A 13762-nucleotide genomic window follows, 5' to 3' on the forward strand; every position below is an offset into this window, starting at 1 on the left:
CTTAAGTTTTGTGCATGGGGATATATAAGGATCTATCTGCAATCTTCTACATGTCAGCATCCAGTTATTCTAGTACCATTTGTTGAAGATGGGTTCCTTTTTCTAATGAATAATCTTAACTTCTTTGTCAATAATTAGGTGCTTATAGGTATGTGGGTTGACATCAGGGTTTTCAATTGGATTCCATTGATCTACCTGTCTATTTTTTGCCAGTACCAAGCTGTTTTCAAAACTATACCACTAAACTAGAGTTTGCAGGAATGGTGATACCTCCAGAAGTTCTTTTATTGTACAGGGTTGTTTTGGCTATCCTAGTTACTGTGTTTTTCCATATTAACTTGAGTAGGTTCTTTCAATTTCTGTGAATAATTGGGCTGGGATTTTGATGGAGATTGCACTGAATCAGTACATTCCTTTTGGCAAGATTATCTTTTTTACTATGTTGATCTATTGAAGAGCATTTTCTGGTATCTTCTTTGATTATTTCTTTAAAAACTCAAAGTATTTGTTATACATGTCTTTCAAATGTTTGATAAGCGTTACCCCGAGTTATTTTATGTTTGTGTGACTATTTTAAACGGTATTATTTCTCTGATTTCTTTCTCAGCCCTTTTATCATCAGTACATAGAAGAGCTACTGATAGTTTTGTAACTTTTATCCTGCCACTTTGCTGAAGGTGTTTATCAGCTGTAGGAGTTTCCTCGCAGAATTTTTCTAGTCACTTGGGTAAACTATCATATCATCTGCGTATAGTCAAAGTTTGACTTCTTTCTTTCCAATCTTTATCTCCTTGATGTCTTTTTTTTTTGTCTTACTGATCTATCTAGTACTGATCTATCTATACTAGTACAATACTGAAGAAATATGGAGAGTGGACAACCTTGTGTTGTTCCTGACTTTAGCGAAATTGTGCTGAGTTTGTCTCCATTTAGTCAGATGTTGCCTGTTTGCTGTATATTGCATTTATTATGTTTAGGTATGTTCCTGTTATCCTTGGTCTCTCCAAGACCCTTTTCATGAAGGGATGTTTGATTTTTTCAGCATCTAGTGAGATGATCATGTAGTTTTCTTTTTCAGTTTGTTTAGATGGTGGATTACATTGATGTCTTTTTATATGTTGAACCATCCCTGCATCTCTGGGATGAAGCCTACTTGATCATGGTGGATGATTTTTGTGATGTGTTTTTGGATTTGATTTGCCAGTATTTTATTGAGTATTGTTGTATCAACGTTTATGAGGGCTGTTTGTCTGTAGTTCTCTTTCTTAATTGGGTATTTGTGTGGCTTGGGTACCAAGGTAATTGTAGCATCATAAAAAGAGTTTGGCAATGACCCTTTTGCTTATATTGTGTGGAAGTATTTGAGGAGTATTGGTGTTAAGTCTTCTTTCAATTTCTGGTAGAATTCTGCACTGAAACCATCTGACCCTGTGTTTTTTGTTTGTTTTGGTTGGGAGTATTTTGATGACTCCTTCTATTTTATTAAGGGTTATGTTTATTTAAATTGTTTATGTGTTCTTGATTTAATTTTGAAAAGTGATATCTATCCAGAAAACAATGTCCTTTTGTTTTAAATTTTAAATTTTTTGGAGTCCAGGTTTTCAAACTGATTCTTTGGATTTCCACAGTGTACATTGTTATGTCTCCCTTTTCATTTCTGATTCTGTTAATTTACATGTTCTCTCTGACTTTTTGTTAGTTTTGATAAAGGTTTCTCTGCCTTTTTTATTTTTTTGAAGAACCATCTCTTTATTTCATTGATTCCTTGTATTGTTTTCTTTATTTCTACTTTATTTATTCCTGCCCTCAGTTTGATTATTTCCTGATATCTACGCCTCCTGGGTAAGTTTGCTTGCTTTTGTTCTAGAACTTTCAGGTGTACTGTTAATTCTCTAGTGTGAACTTATTGCTATGAACTTTACTCTTAGCACTGCTTTCAAAGGGTTCCATGTAAGTCTGGGTATGTTGTGTCTGCATCTTCATTGAATTTTAGGAAGTCTTTGTTTCCTTTCTTTATTTCTTCCTTGATCCAGGAATAGTGCAATTGCACATTGCTCAATTTCCATGTGTTTTTAGGGTTTGCATAGTTTGTATTCTTTTGTAATTCTAACTTTAATGCATTGTGGTCTGATAAGATATAGGAGGGTATTCCAAATTTTTGTATCTGTTGAGGTTTGGTATGCTGCTGAGTATGTGGTCGATTTTAGGTAAGCTTCCATGCAGCACTGAGAAAAACATATATTCTTTTGTGTTTGGATGGAATGTTCTATAGATGTATGTTAAACCAATTGTTTTGTAACTTCTGTTAGGTCCTTTGTTTCTTTCTTAAGTTTCTGTTTGGTGGTCTTGTCTAGTGGTGACAGTGGGGTGTTGAAGTCTCCTACTATAAGTGTGTGAAGTTTCATGTCTGAGTTTTAGTAATGTTTCTTTTAAAAATGTGGGTGACTTTGTATTTGGTGGATAGATGTTTAGAATTGAGAAATCATCCTGATGGATTTTTTTTTCTGTGATGAATTTGAAATTACCTTCTTCATCTCTTTTGATTTATTTTAGTTTGAAATGTGATTTGTTAGATATTGTGATAGCTATACTAGCTTGTTTCTTGTGTCCATTTGATTAGAGAATCTTTTCCCAACCCTTCTGAGGTAACAACTGCCTTTGAAGTTGAGGTGTGTTTCTTGCATGCAGTAGAAGAATGGATTCTTTCTTCGTATCCAGTCTGTTAGCCTGTGTCTTTTTTATAGGTGAGTTAAGACCATTGATATTTATGGATATTAATGACCATTGACTGTCAACTTTTGTTTTTTGAATTTGTTGGTGATGGTTGTATTGTGTCTGTATTCGTCCTTCTTGCATTTTTTCTTTTGTTGTTTGGTATAGTGGGATTATCTATTGCCTTTTTTTTGTGAGTGTGATTATGATCCTTGGGTTGGAATTTTCCTTCCAGTACTTTCTGTAGTGCTGGATTAGTGGATATGTGTTTTTTAAATCTTATTTTGTCATGAAATATCTTGTTTCTCCATTCATAGTGATTGAAAGCTTTCCTGGGTATAGTTGTCTGGACTAGCATCTGTGGTTTCTTAGTGTTGGTAGAATATGTATCCAGGACCTTCTGGCTTTCAGAGTTTCCATGGACAAATCAGGTGTAATTCTGATAGGTTTGTCTTTATATGTTACTTGGCTTTTTTCCATTGCTGATATTCTTTTTTTCCACTGCTTAATATTCTTATTTTGTGTGTTTGGGGTTTTATTATTATGTGTTAAGGGTTTTTTTCTTTGTGGTCCACTCTATTTGGTGTTCTGTAAGCATATTGTACTTTCATTGGCATATCTTTCTTTAGGTTGGGAAAGTTTTCTATGATTTTGTTGAATATGTTTTCTGCCCCTTTGAGGTGGGTGTCTTTACACTCCTCTATACCTATTATTCTTAGATTTGGTCTTTTCTCTGTGTCCCATATTTCTTGGATATTTTGTGTGAGGAATTTGCTGGGTTTAAGATTTTCTTTGGTCAGCTGGGCATTGGTGGTACATACCTTGAATTCTATCACTCGGGAGCCAGAGGCAGGTGGATCTCTGTGAGTTCGAGGCTAGTCTGGTCTACAGAGTGAGTTCCAGGAAAGCCTCCAAAACAATACAGAAATTCAGTCTCAAAAGAAAAAAAAAACAAAAGAAAAATAAAATTTCTCTTTGGTCAATGAATCTATTTCTTCAACTCCTAGATTCTCTCTTGAATCTCTTGTATTCTGTAGATTATGATTGCATCTGTATTTCCTGATCATATACCCAGCCTTTGTAATTCCAACATTCCCTAAGACTGTGTTTTTTTATTGTCTCTATTTCAACTTTCAAGCCTTGCACTGTTTGAATCACTTCCTTCCATTGGTTGGTTGATTTTTAAAAATATTGAACGTTTCATGAATTTGCATGTCATCCTTGTACAGGGGCCATTTTAATGTACTCTGTATGGTTCTAATTTTACTTTATGTGCTGCCAAAGTGAGCACAGAATTCATATTTGTATCTCCTCAAACAGTTCCTTGCATTGGACACTGTCATATTAGTCTAATTATTATGTTTTGAATAAAATACGACCTTGCTTTGGATTAGCATAATCTTATATTAAAGTATGTGAAATTCTGCTTTATATGTATTTTGATATTCATTAGTTATCATGCCTATATTTCACATTCTACTTGTTTTTCCTTATGTCTTTTGATTTTTATTACATTCTATCCTAAGATATCAACTTATAATTTTGTAAAATTGAATGATAGCATGAATTAGTTTTATCCTCCTTTAGCTTAGGTAATTGTTCTCTAATTCCAACTATTTTCCTGTAAATAAGATAATTTCTTTATTCTTTTTATGCCTGAATAATGTTACATTGTATCTAAACACATCTCAATCCATTTGTTTGTACATTTTACGATGTATTTTATATATGGCCTTGATGTCACAGGTCTGTAATTCAGGATACTAAGGAAAGTAAGACATGAAAATGTAGAGTATATAGTCTGCCTTGGCTAAAATGTGTTCAAGAACAACCTGAGGAAGTTGGTGAAATTCATCTCAAAATAACTTAGCTAATAATTCAGAAGGGCTGAGGATCTAGCAGTATCTTGCTTTTCATTTTAGTTTAAATGGTAAGTTTTGAAATATAAGTTCAAATATATGATACAAACATAAAAGAGCAAAGCAAGGTTATCACAAATTAATAATAAGTGAATAAAATATTATTGACAAAGGTAATTAAGACATTGTATCAAAACATTGAATATTAATTATATGATAATTCTTGATTTTATTTGAGGAAAACAATATAAAGATCATCTTAACTCCTAGTAAATTCATTTGTTAACTACTGAAAACTCAAAAGGTTTTATAAAGTTTTACCATCACTGAAGAATTCGGTTACTCAAAATAATAGGTGAATTGGAAAACTGTGAGTATACATGCATTCACTAGCATATGTGCAAGTTTTCTGTACACTGGAAGGAAGTACATAAAATACACAAATAATGACAATTTCTATGCAAAACATATTTGAGCATTCATAATTATGAGAACCATGCCATTGATCCCAAAGAGGATTGTACATTTAATGTGAAGATTGAATTTTGTTTCAGACATAAGTTAATTTTGATGTATCCTGACATCTCAATATGAAAGTGATTAACAGTCAGATGAAAATTACAGCATAGACATGTAGTCTGAAAGGACAATAGTACTGTTACAAGAGAACAAATAGGGACTCTCAAGATGCCTTGATGAAATTTTAACTAAAATTAAAAATAATTGAAAAAGAATTTCACAGATGTTCAAAGGATTTCTTCTCATGGGATTAATTTGTAGACTCTGGTTTAATCACATCAACTGTTGAGGTATTTAATATATAAACAGCATTCCATAAAAATTTAAATGCTTTAATTTTTAAACCCCCTTAAAATATTACCAGAAAGCCATTAGACACACAAACTCAACTTAGAAATAGGTTAGACATTCACTTTAAATTATTTCTAGGATGTCAGGATGCAGAAATGATTGAATGTTTTCTAAACTATTTAAAAGTACCTTAGCATCCCACATACTATGGCCATGCCTATCTAGAGCAAGATGTATGTATTTCATAAATATATTATCTAGAATACAATAATTATTATTTGTATACTTAATCAAAACACAGAGATCTATTGTTTTAAAAGCAAACACACACATACATGTGCGTGAGCACCCACGCCTACACACACACACACACGCACACACACACACACACACACACACAATTATAATCAGCAGAAAGGAAATAGAGTTATGAAAGCAACCTTCCTGACCTAACATTGCTACTAAATTTATCAACACAGCTCTAATGGTTCCCTGCACAAGGCCACCATAACAAGAAAAAAAAAAAACCAGTCAGAATTCCAACATTGTTGAGGGAGGAACCACAAATGCTCCAGCAGTAGCAGGAGATTCATTAGCCATTGGTGGTTGCAGGGGTGGGCAGCTAGATGTTTGCACATGTTCCAGTAGACAACCCTAAACCCATGTGCATATGGCAACACTTACTGGACTAAGAGGATTGCTAGTAACACAAAAATTGGAGGACACAGGGTTAGAAAGACACAGGAATTATGAGCACTGACTTTTTGAATCTTTAGATTGCTTTTGGCAAGATTGCCATTTTTACTGCAAGCACATCTGTTCAACTATGTTGATAGTAACATTATTTGTAATAGCCAGAAACTGGAAGCAACATAGATGCCCCTCAACTGAAGAAAGTATAACGAAAATATGGTACATTTACACAATGGAGTATTACTAAGTGGAAAAAATAGAATCTTGAAATTCGCAGACAAATGGATGGACCTAGAAGAAACTGTCCTAATTGAAGTAACCCAGTCAGAAAAAGAAAACATGGTATGTACTTATTCATGTATAGATTTTAGACATACAGCAAATGATTATCATCTTATAATCCACAGATCCAGAGAAGCTATTTTTTTGTTTAAAACATTTATTCTTCATTATTTTTTGTTTTGGGAGTTTATTTTTATACTAATATCATTTTCTCTTTCTTTTCCTCGCTCAAAGTTTCCAATGTATTCTACCTTTGCTCTTGTTTTCAATTTTATGGTCTCTTTTACTTTAAGTTTGTTACATGTATACATTTTCCTAAATATATAAATTTATTTCCCTCAGTCTGTATACTGTCATTTGTTTATGTGTGTATTTTCAGGTTCATCAAATTGGGTATTATATAGACAATTAGTTTATTATTTTAATTATATAATATCATTCTGGTGAATTTTGTATCAATTTACCTTTATAGTTAACATAAAGTACATGCAAGTCAAAAGAAGCTGAGATGTGATAGATACTAATGTATACAGTTAAGGTTAAAACTTTCAGATTATCACAACTCTATTTGATAATACACAATTAACAGTATGTCACAGCTTGCTTAAGTCAAGAATTCAGACATAGGCTGTCTGATTACTCTGTTCTATTGCACAAGACTGAAATCAAAATTTTCATTGGTCTGTGGAGTTTGGGACCATTTTCTCATCTTATACAAATTGCTGGGGAATTCAGTTACTTTTGGTGATAAGAGTGATTCTTATGCTCTCAAAGCAACTCTCATAGAGTATTTTGCACAAAGCTACTTAATTTTGAATGCAAACAACACCATTCATATACCTTTAAAATTACCTTCTTTGGGGGTGGGGATGTCTGAATGCTATGGAATAGTCATTCTGCACACTGTGTGAATACATGTTGCTATGACTGATCTAACAAACAATCTGACTGGCCAATAGCTGAATAGGATAAAGTTCAGTGGGAAAGACAAACTGAAAGTGATGATATAAGCGTGTCAGTAGTAGTCACCTGCCAGATGGAGAATGAGTCAGTTACACAAAAAGGGATAGAAGTAAAAGCCATGAGCATTGGGTTAGCACATAGATTAATAGAAATGGGATAAGTTGTAAGAGCTAGTTAATAACAAACCTGAGGTATTGATTGAGCATTTATAATTTATATAATATAGTTATTTGATTTGACTAAATCTCAACTGTCCAATAGTGCTAAAACTTTAAAAGTAAAAGATTGAAACTTTAAAATTATTTATAACAGACTATATCTATAGAAAGCAGGTGATTACAAAATTCAGATAGGTAGACCCACTCGTCATACTATTTAGACACTAAATATTACCTAATTCAAAATAAAAATTAAGATGATAAGTCACCTAAAACTTGACTCCCTAGAAAGATAACTTTTGATCTAACAGCATTGGAGTTCTCTGAATTTATTAGTAAGTATAAATGCTTATAATAAGATCACAGGGCTACTCTGTACAAAATGGTTAGAAATTTAACATTGTAAGGTATCTACAAAACAAGTTCACTGTAAACACAGACTTTTCATTTAGTATACTTTTTAAGTGTGACATGGACATACATGAAATTAATTTTTTACTGTTCAACTTTAGGAACTACTTTATATGACTATATACATTCACCTTGATTTTTACAATATAAAGCAGTTTTTCAGTGTGATACTAGCAGTTCAAGAGGATTCTGGGAATTGAAGTAAAGAGAAGTCACCATGTGATTCAGGCAGGAAGTGACATATCAGGCAGAATCAGAATATAAGCAGGGACAAGCAGGAAATCGTTCTACCCCCTCTTCCTTTCTTTGTGGATATGCTGAGCAGATGCGATGTAGACACCAATGGAGTAAGAGGCCTGGACCTTTTCTCCGGTAAGATAAGGCCACAAGGAAATACATGGATTATTAGAAAATGGGTGAATAATTAAGACTGAGCTGCCAAATAATAAATTTTAGCCAAAGGTCAACAGTATTTATAACTAATATAGCATCTGCATGTTTCTTTGGGGCATAGAAGGGCAGGCAGACCCTAGATGGGCCAGAAAAACTATCACATTACATGTTGTCATTTCTTTAACTGTACTCTTTCTCCCTTGTAATAAATGGTTTCCACTAGTTTCAGTACTGTTCATATAATATAACTGACTTACGGTAAGTCCTTTTCATTTTTTCTTAGTCTTCTCATTGAAGTAGCAATGCATTTCAGAATTATCAGTCATATTCAGAATTACAAACTGTACAAAGATTTCTTCCCAATGCAGAATTAAATATATTTCCTTTGGCACTGAAGACAAGATAAAACACTTTGTCATATGATAAAAAAAATTCTTCACTGAATGAATCCAGTGAATAACTCGTGTTTTATTTGTATAATTGAAACAAATGTGTTCTGATTGTAAGGGGAGTCACAAAAGTTTATATAAAACATTAAGACTGCAGTTACAAATGAATAATAAGCGTAAGTGTCCAAAGAACCAAAAGAAAGAAAATTGTTTTCAAGTAGCAAGATAAATAAAGGTGGTACAAGGGTGTATTCCCTGCATAATAGTAATCTCAAGAATTTAATTTTAAAGATGTCAAGACTGATATTTGGGTAATTAGCCAGTCAACCCATAACTCAAAGCAAAAGTCTCAGAAAAACATACATTTCCACAGGCTGAGAAAAAGAAGTGGGAATTTGGGATAACTTCAGTGACTGTCTAGTCAGTGTAATAAGGAATCATATGCACTGAAAAAAACAGAAGAGAGCACCCAGAAATTGAAGTGAGGGTTCAGGCACCTTACCCAAAAAGTAACTACAAATGGATCAAGGACCTCAACATGATACCTCATACCCTGATTATTATAGAATAGAAAGTAGGAAATGGGCTTGAACTCGCTAGCACAGAAAATGAGTTTCTAGATGTAACATCAATAGCACAAGGAGTAAGATTAACAATAAATAAACGGATCCTCATGAAGCTAAAATGTCTCTTTACAGAAAAGGATACAACCATCAGAGAAAAGTTACAGCCTGCAGAATTGAAAATAGTCTTTGCCAAATATATAGCTGATAGAATATTAATATATAGATTATTAACTGAACATCAAGTAAAAAATACTCCCATTAAAACATGGGTATACAAATAAACTGAGAATTTCCCAGGATGATAAATACTTTTAAAAGTGAATAGTTTTAGCCTTGAAAAGAATGCAAATAAAAAAATACTTTGAGAAATTTTACACCTTTGATAATGGCTACTGCCAATAAAATCCATGACAGAACAGGCTAGTGAAGATGCTTATTGATACCTTGTTCCTAAAAGCCAGAAATTGGAAACATCTTAGATGTCTATCAGCTGATGAGAGAATAATTAAAATGGGTTGTATTAAACAATGGAATATCATTTAGCTGCTAAGAGAAATGAAAAACTTAAATTTTCAGGTAACTAAGTGAAACTAGAAATAGCAATCATGAGTTAGGTAACCCAGAAGCAGAAAGGCAAATATTGTGTATGTTCTTTCATATGTGTATGTTAGTTTTTAAGCTTTATATATGTGTATTTCATTTAGAATATCAATAGAAGTTAGGTAGTTACTAAGGGTCAGCTGGTAGGACAACATATTCCAAGGAAGGTGAAATAGTATATAATGTTAATAAAGGAAGAAAAATTAGAGGGGAATAGTATGTTTAAATGAAGAGGGAGAAGGAGGCATGGTTAAAGAGGCAACATGGGGAGGAACAATAACAATAAAGGGCTTTTGAAAAACATATGGACATCTAGTGTGCTAATAGATTCTTGAAATATCGACATTTATTAAAGAACTTTCAGTGGAAGAGACCATATCCCAACTGGCTATCATGGTCTAGAAAATAAAACTCCCAGGACTGGGAATGGTTATCCTTTTTTGAGTCAAAGATTGAAATAGACCCTTCCCCCAACAAACATCACAGGTTATTGCCTATATTATTAGTTATCCTCCACAGTCTGATGGTAATACAATATTGCTGAAGATAGCACAGATTTACATCATCTATCAGGGAATAATCAAGCCGTTGCATATTTTCAGCTTCATCTTTACTGAGTAGTTTTTATGGTGCTGTAATTTACTTCAAACACAACAAGAGGAGATAAGTAATCATCAATGTTGTCCAGATATGAACATTGAGCTACAATAGTGACCTTCTTACAAGATATGCCCAATGATACAATAGAGACATGAATTCTGTGAGACTAAGCAGGTAGGTTTTTTTTAATTTGTTTTAATGGGTGCTTGAAGAAACCCATGGCCTACACTATTAATGAGGTTGAAAATATGGGACTACCCTGTGGTGGTGGCCCAGCACTCAAAAAGCAGAGGCAGGAGGATCTTTGTTAGTCCCAGGACAGCATAGTCTATAGAGCAAGTCTGAAAACAACAACACAAAGAAACCAAAAGTAGGTTTTAAAAAACAAACAAAATTAAACAAAAACAAAACAAAACAAAAATCCCTGATGTGGCTTCTAATGATATATTTTGCTACCCATAGATCAGTTTTTCTCAAAGAAGTTATTTTTATTTATTTATTTTTGCTGTACATGATTTTAAACACTTAGCACCACAACGTGAAATATACCCAGTGTGAGAGACTTTGGAGTACTCCCCTTTTAATGGAGAATCTATATCACCCCATGATCAATTTCAGAACAGACAAATTATCAGCAAGGAGAAGGTGAAGTGGGTGCAACGTCCTATGTTTAGTCAAGAAACTATTTGTACCTGAAAGCTTCTGGCAGAGGAAAAATCAGTTTCCTTTATTGATTGACCTTCAGTGTCTCAACCACACTCCAGGGGCTGCCTCATGCTCATGTGGCCAACATACAGGAGACTCCATGATTTTTGTTTGTTGGTTCTTTTGCCTTTTTAGAAAGAGAAAGAATCTGAAGTTGGGTGAGAGGATGTGGAAGGACATTGGTGAGAGGAAGGAATATAATTTAAATATATTCTATGAAACTCTCAAAAAATAAGCACAATCATTAAGAAAACAAGGGTCTTCTTAGTGCTAAGGGACATCATACATATGTACAAATGATATTATTCACATTTGGCAGGTTTGATTATATGAATAATATATAGCATGAACATGCTGCTTGTGAACAGTGGTGCTCATGCAGGAATGCATAAAAGTCAGTTGTTGTGGTGTTTCTCCCCAGAATTACAGATATCACATGTAGCTGAAATTCTGAAATGCTTAAGAATAAGATTCATTTCCTAGGGATGGTTCAGCATATGAAAATCTATCAATGTAATCTACCATATAAACAAACTGCAAAGGAAAAACTACATAATCTTCTCACTAGATGTTGAAAAAGCCTTTGACAAAAATCGGGCATCTCTAGGTCCTAGAGAGATGAGGGATAATAGGAACATACCTGAACATAATAAAAGCAATATGCAGTAAACCAACAGCTAACATCAAACTAAATAGAAAATCAATGCAATTCTTCTAAAATCAGGGGCAAGACAAGGCTGTCTACTCTCTGCATACCTCTGAAATATTTATTTGGAGTTCTAGCTAGAAAAAAAGACAAGAACAGGAGGTCAAGGGATACAAATTGGAAAGGAAGAAGTCAAACCTTCACCATTTGCAGATGATATGATAGTTTTTGTAAGTGATGTGAAAAACTCTGCAAGGTGCTGATAAACACCTTCAGCAAAGTGTCAGGATACAAGGTTAACTCAAAAAAGTCAGTAGCTCTATTATATACACATGATAAATTGGCTGAGAAAGAAATCGGAGAAACATCCCCTTTACAATAGCCAGACACAGCGTTAAATATCTGGGGATAATGCTAACAAAACAAGTGAAAGACCTATATAACAAGAACTTTGAGTCTCTAAAGAAAGAAATTAAAGAAGATACCAGAAAATGGAAATGTCTCCCATGCTGTTGGATTGGTAGGATCAGCATAATAAAAATGACATTCTTGCCAAAAGCAATTGACAGATTAAATGCAATCCCCATCAAAATACCTGCAAAATTGTTAACAGACATTGAAAGAACAATAATCAACTTTATAGAGAAAAACAAAAGACAACCTTGTACAATAAAGGTACTTCAGGAGGCATCACCATCCCTGACTTCAAGTTCTATTATAAAGTTATAGTCCTGAAAGCAGCTTGGTATTGGCACAAAAATAGACAGGTAGACCAATAGAATCGAATTGAAAATCCTGACTTTAACCCTCATACCTAGGAATATTTGATTTTTGACAAAGGAGCTACAATTATGCAATGGAAAAAAGAAAGCATCTTCAACAAATAGTGCTGGCACAACAGGATATTGGCATTCAGAAGACTGCAGATAGATCCATGTCTATCACCATGCACAAAACTTAAGCCCAAATGGATCAAAAACCTCAACATAAATCCAGCCACACTGAACTCTTAGAAGAGAAAGTGGGAGGTACCCTTGAATGAATTGTTACAGGAGATCACTTCCTGCTGGGAACGATATGGAGAGAGGGGAACACTCCTCCACTGCTTGTGGGAGTGCCAACTTGTACAGCCACTTTGGAGAGAATCCTTAGGAAAATAGAATCAGTCTATTACAAGACCCAGCAATTCTACTCTTAGGCATACAACCAACAGATGCAAATTCATGCAACAAGGACATCTGTTCCATTATGTTCATAGCAGTATTATTTGTAATAGCCAGAACCTGGAAGCAACCTAGGTGTTCCTCAACTGAAGAGTGGATAGAGAGAATGTGGCACATTTACACAATGGAGTACTACTCAGTGGGAAAAAGAAACAATGGAATCTTGACATTTTCAGGCAAATGGACAGTACTAGGAGAAACTATCCTCAGTGAGGTAACGCAGTCACAAAAAGACAAACATGGTATGTACTCACTCATATACGGATTTTCCATGGATCAGGCACAGCCTACAACCCCACTGACAGACTCTAAGGAACAGGAAAGAACCTAAGAGAGATATGGATGGTACTCCAGAGAAGAGGAATGAGGCAAGATCTCCTGAGCAGATTGCCAGCTGTGGGGAAGGTAGTGGGAGCTGTGAAAAAGGAAGGGGGAGAAGAGGAGGAGAGAGGAGTCATGTGAGAGCAAGAAGGTTGAGTTGGGGAAAGAATAGGGTTGAATAGGATGAGAAATACCATAATGGAAGGTGTTTATAAAGGTTTGAAGAGAGGTCTGGCACCAGTGAGATCTCTAGCAATATACAAGGATGACATCAGCTGGCAAACTAAGCAATAGTGGAGAGGCTACCTTAAATGTCCTTCCCTGATAATGAGTTTGAAGACTACCTTATATGTCATCCTAGAACCTTCATCCAGTGACTGATAGAAGCAGAGGCAAACACCTACAGCTAAACACTGAACTGAACACCTGGA

The 13762-nt window shown here is 34.3% G+C and overlaps 1 non-coding gene across 1 annotated transcript; it reads right to left on the reverse strand.

Annotated features, from left to right (window-relative positions):
- Positions 1-3896: 3896 nt before the first annotated feature.
- Positions 3897-4003, reverse strand: LOC121137296. The gene has a single exon (XR_005874558.1). It is a non-coding gene; the product is annotated as a U6 spliceosomal RNA (small nuclear RNA).
- Positions 4004-13762: the final 9759 nt, after the last annotated feature.

The sequence above is a fragment of the Mesocricetus auratus genome, unplaced genomic scaffold (genome assembly GCF_017639785.1).
Source record: "Mesocricetus auratus isolate SY011 unplaced genomic scaffold, BCM_Maur_2.0 Super-Scaffold_100676, whole genome shotgun sequence".
Lineage (NCBI taxonomy): Eukaryota > Metazoa > Chordata > Mammalia > Rodentia > Cricetidae > Mesocricetus > Mesocricetus auratus.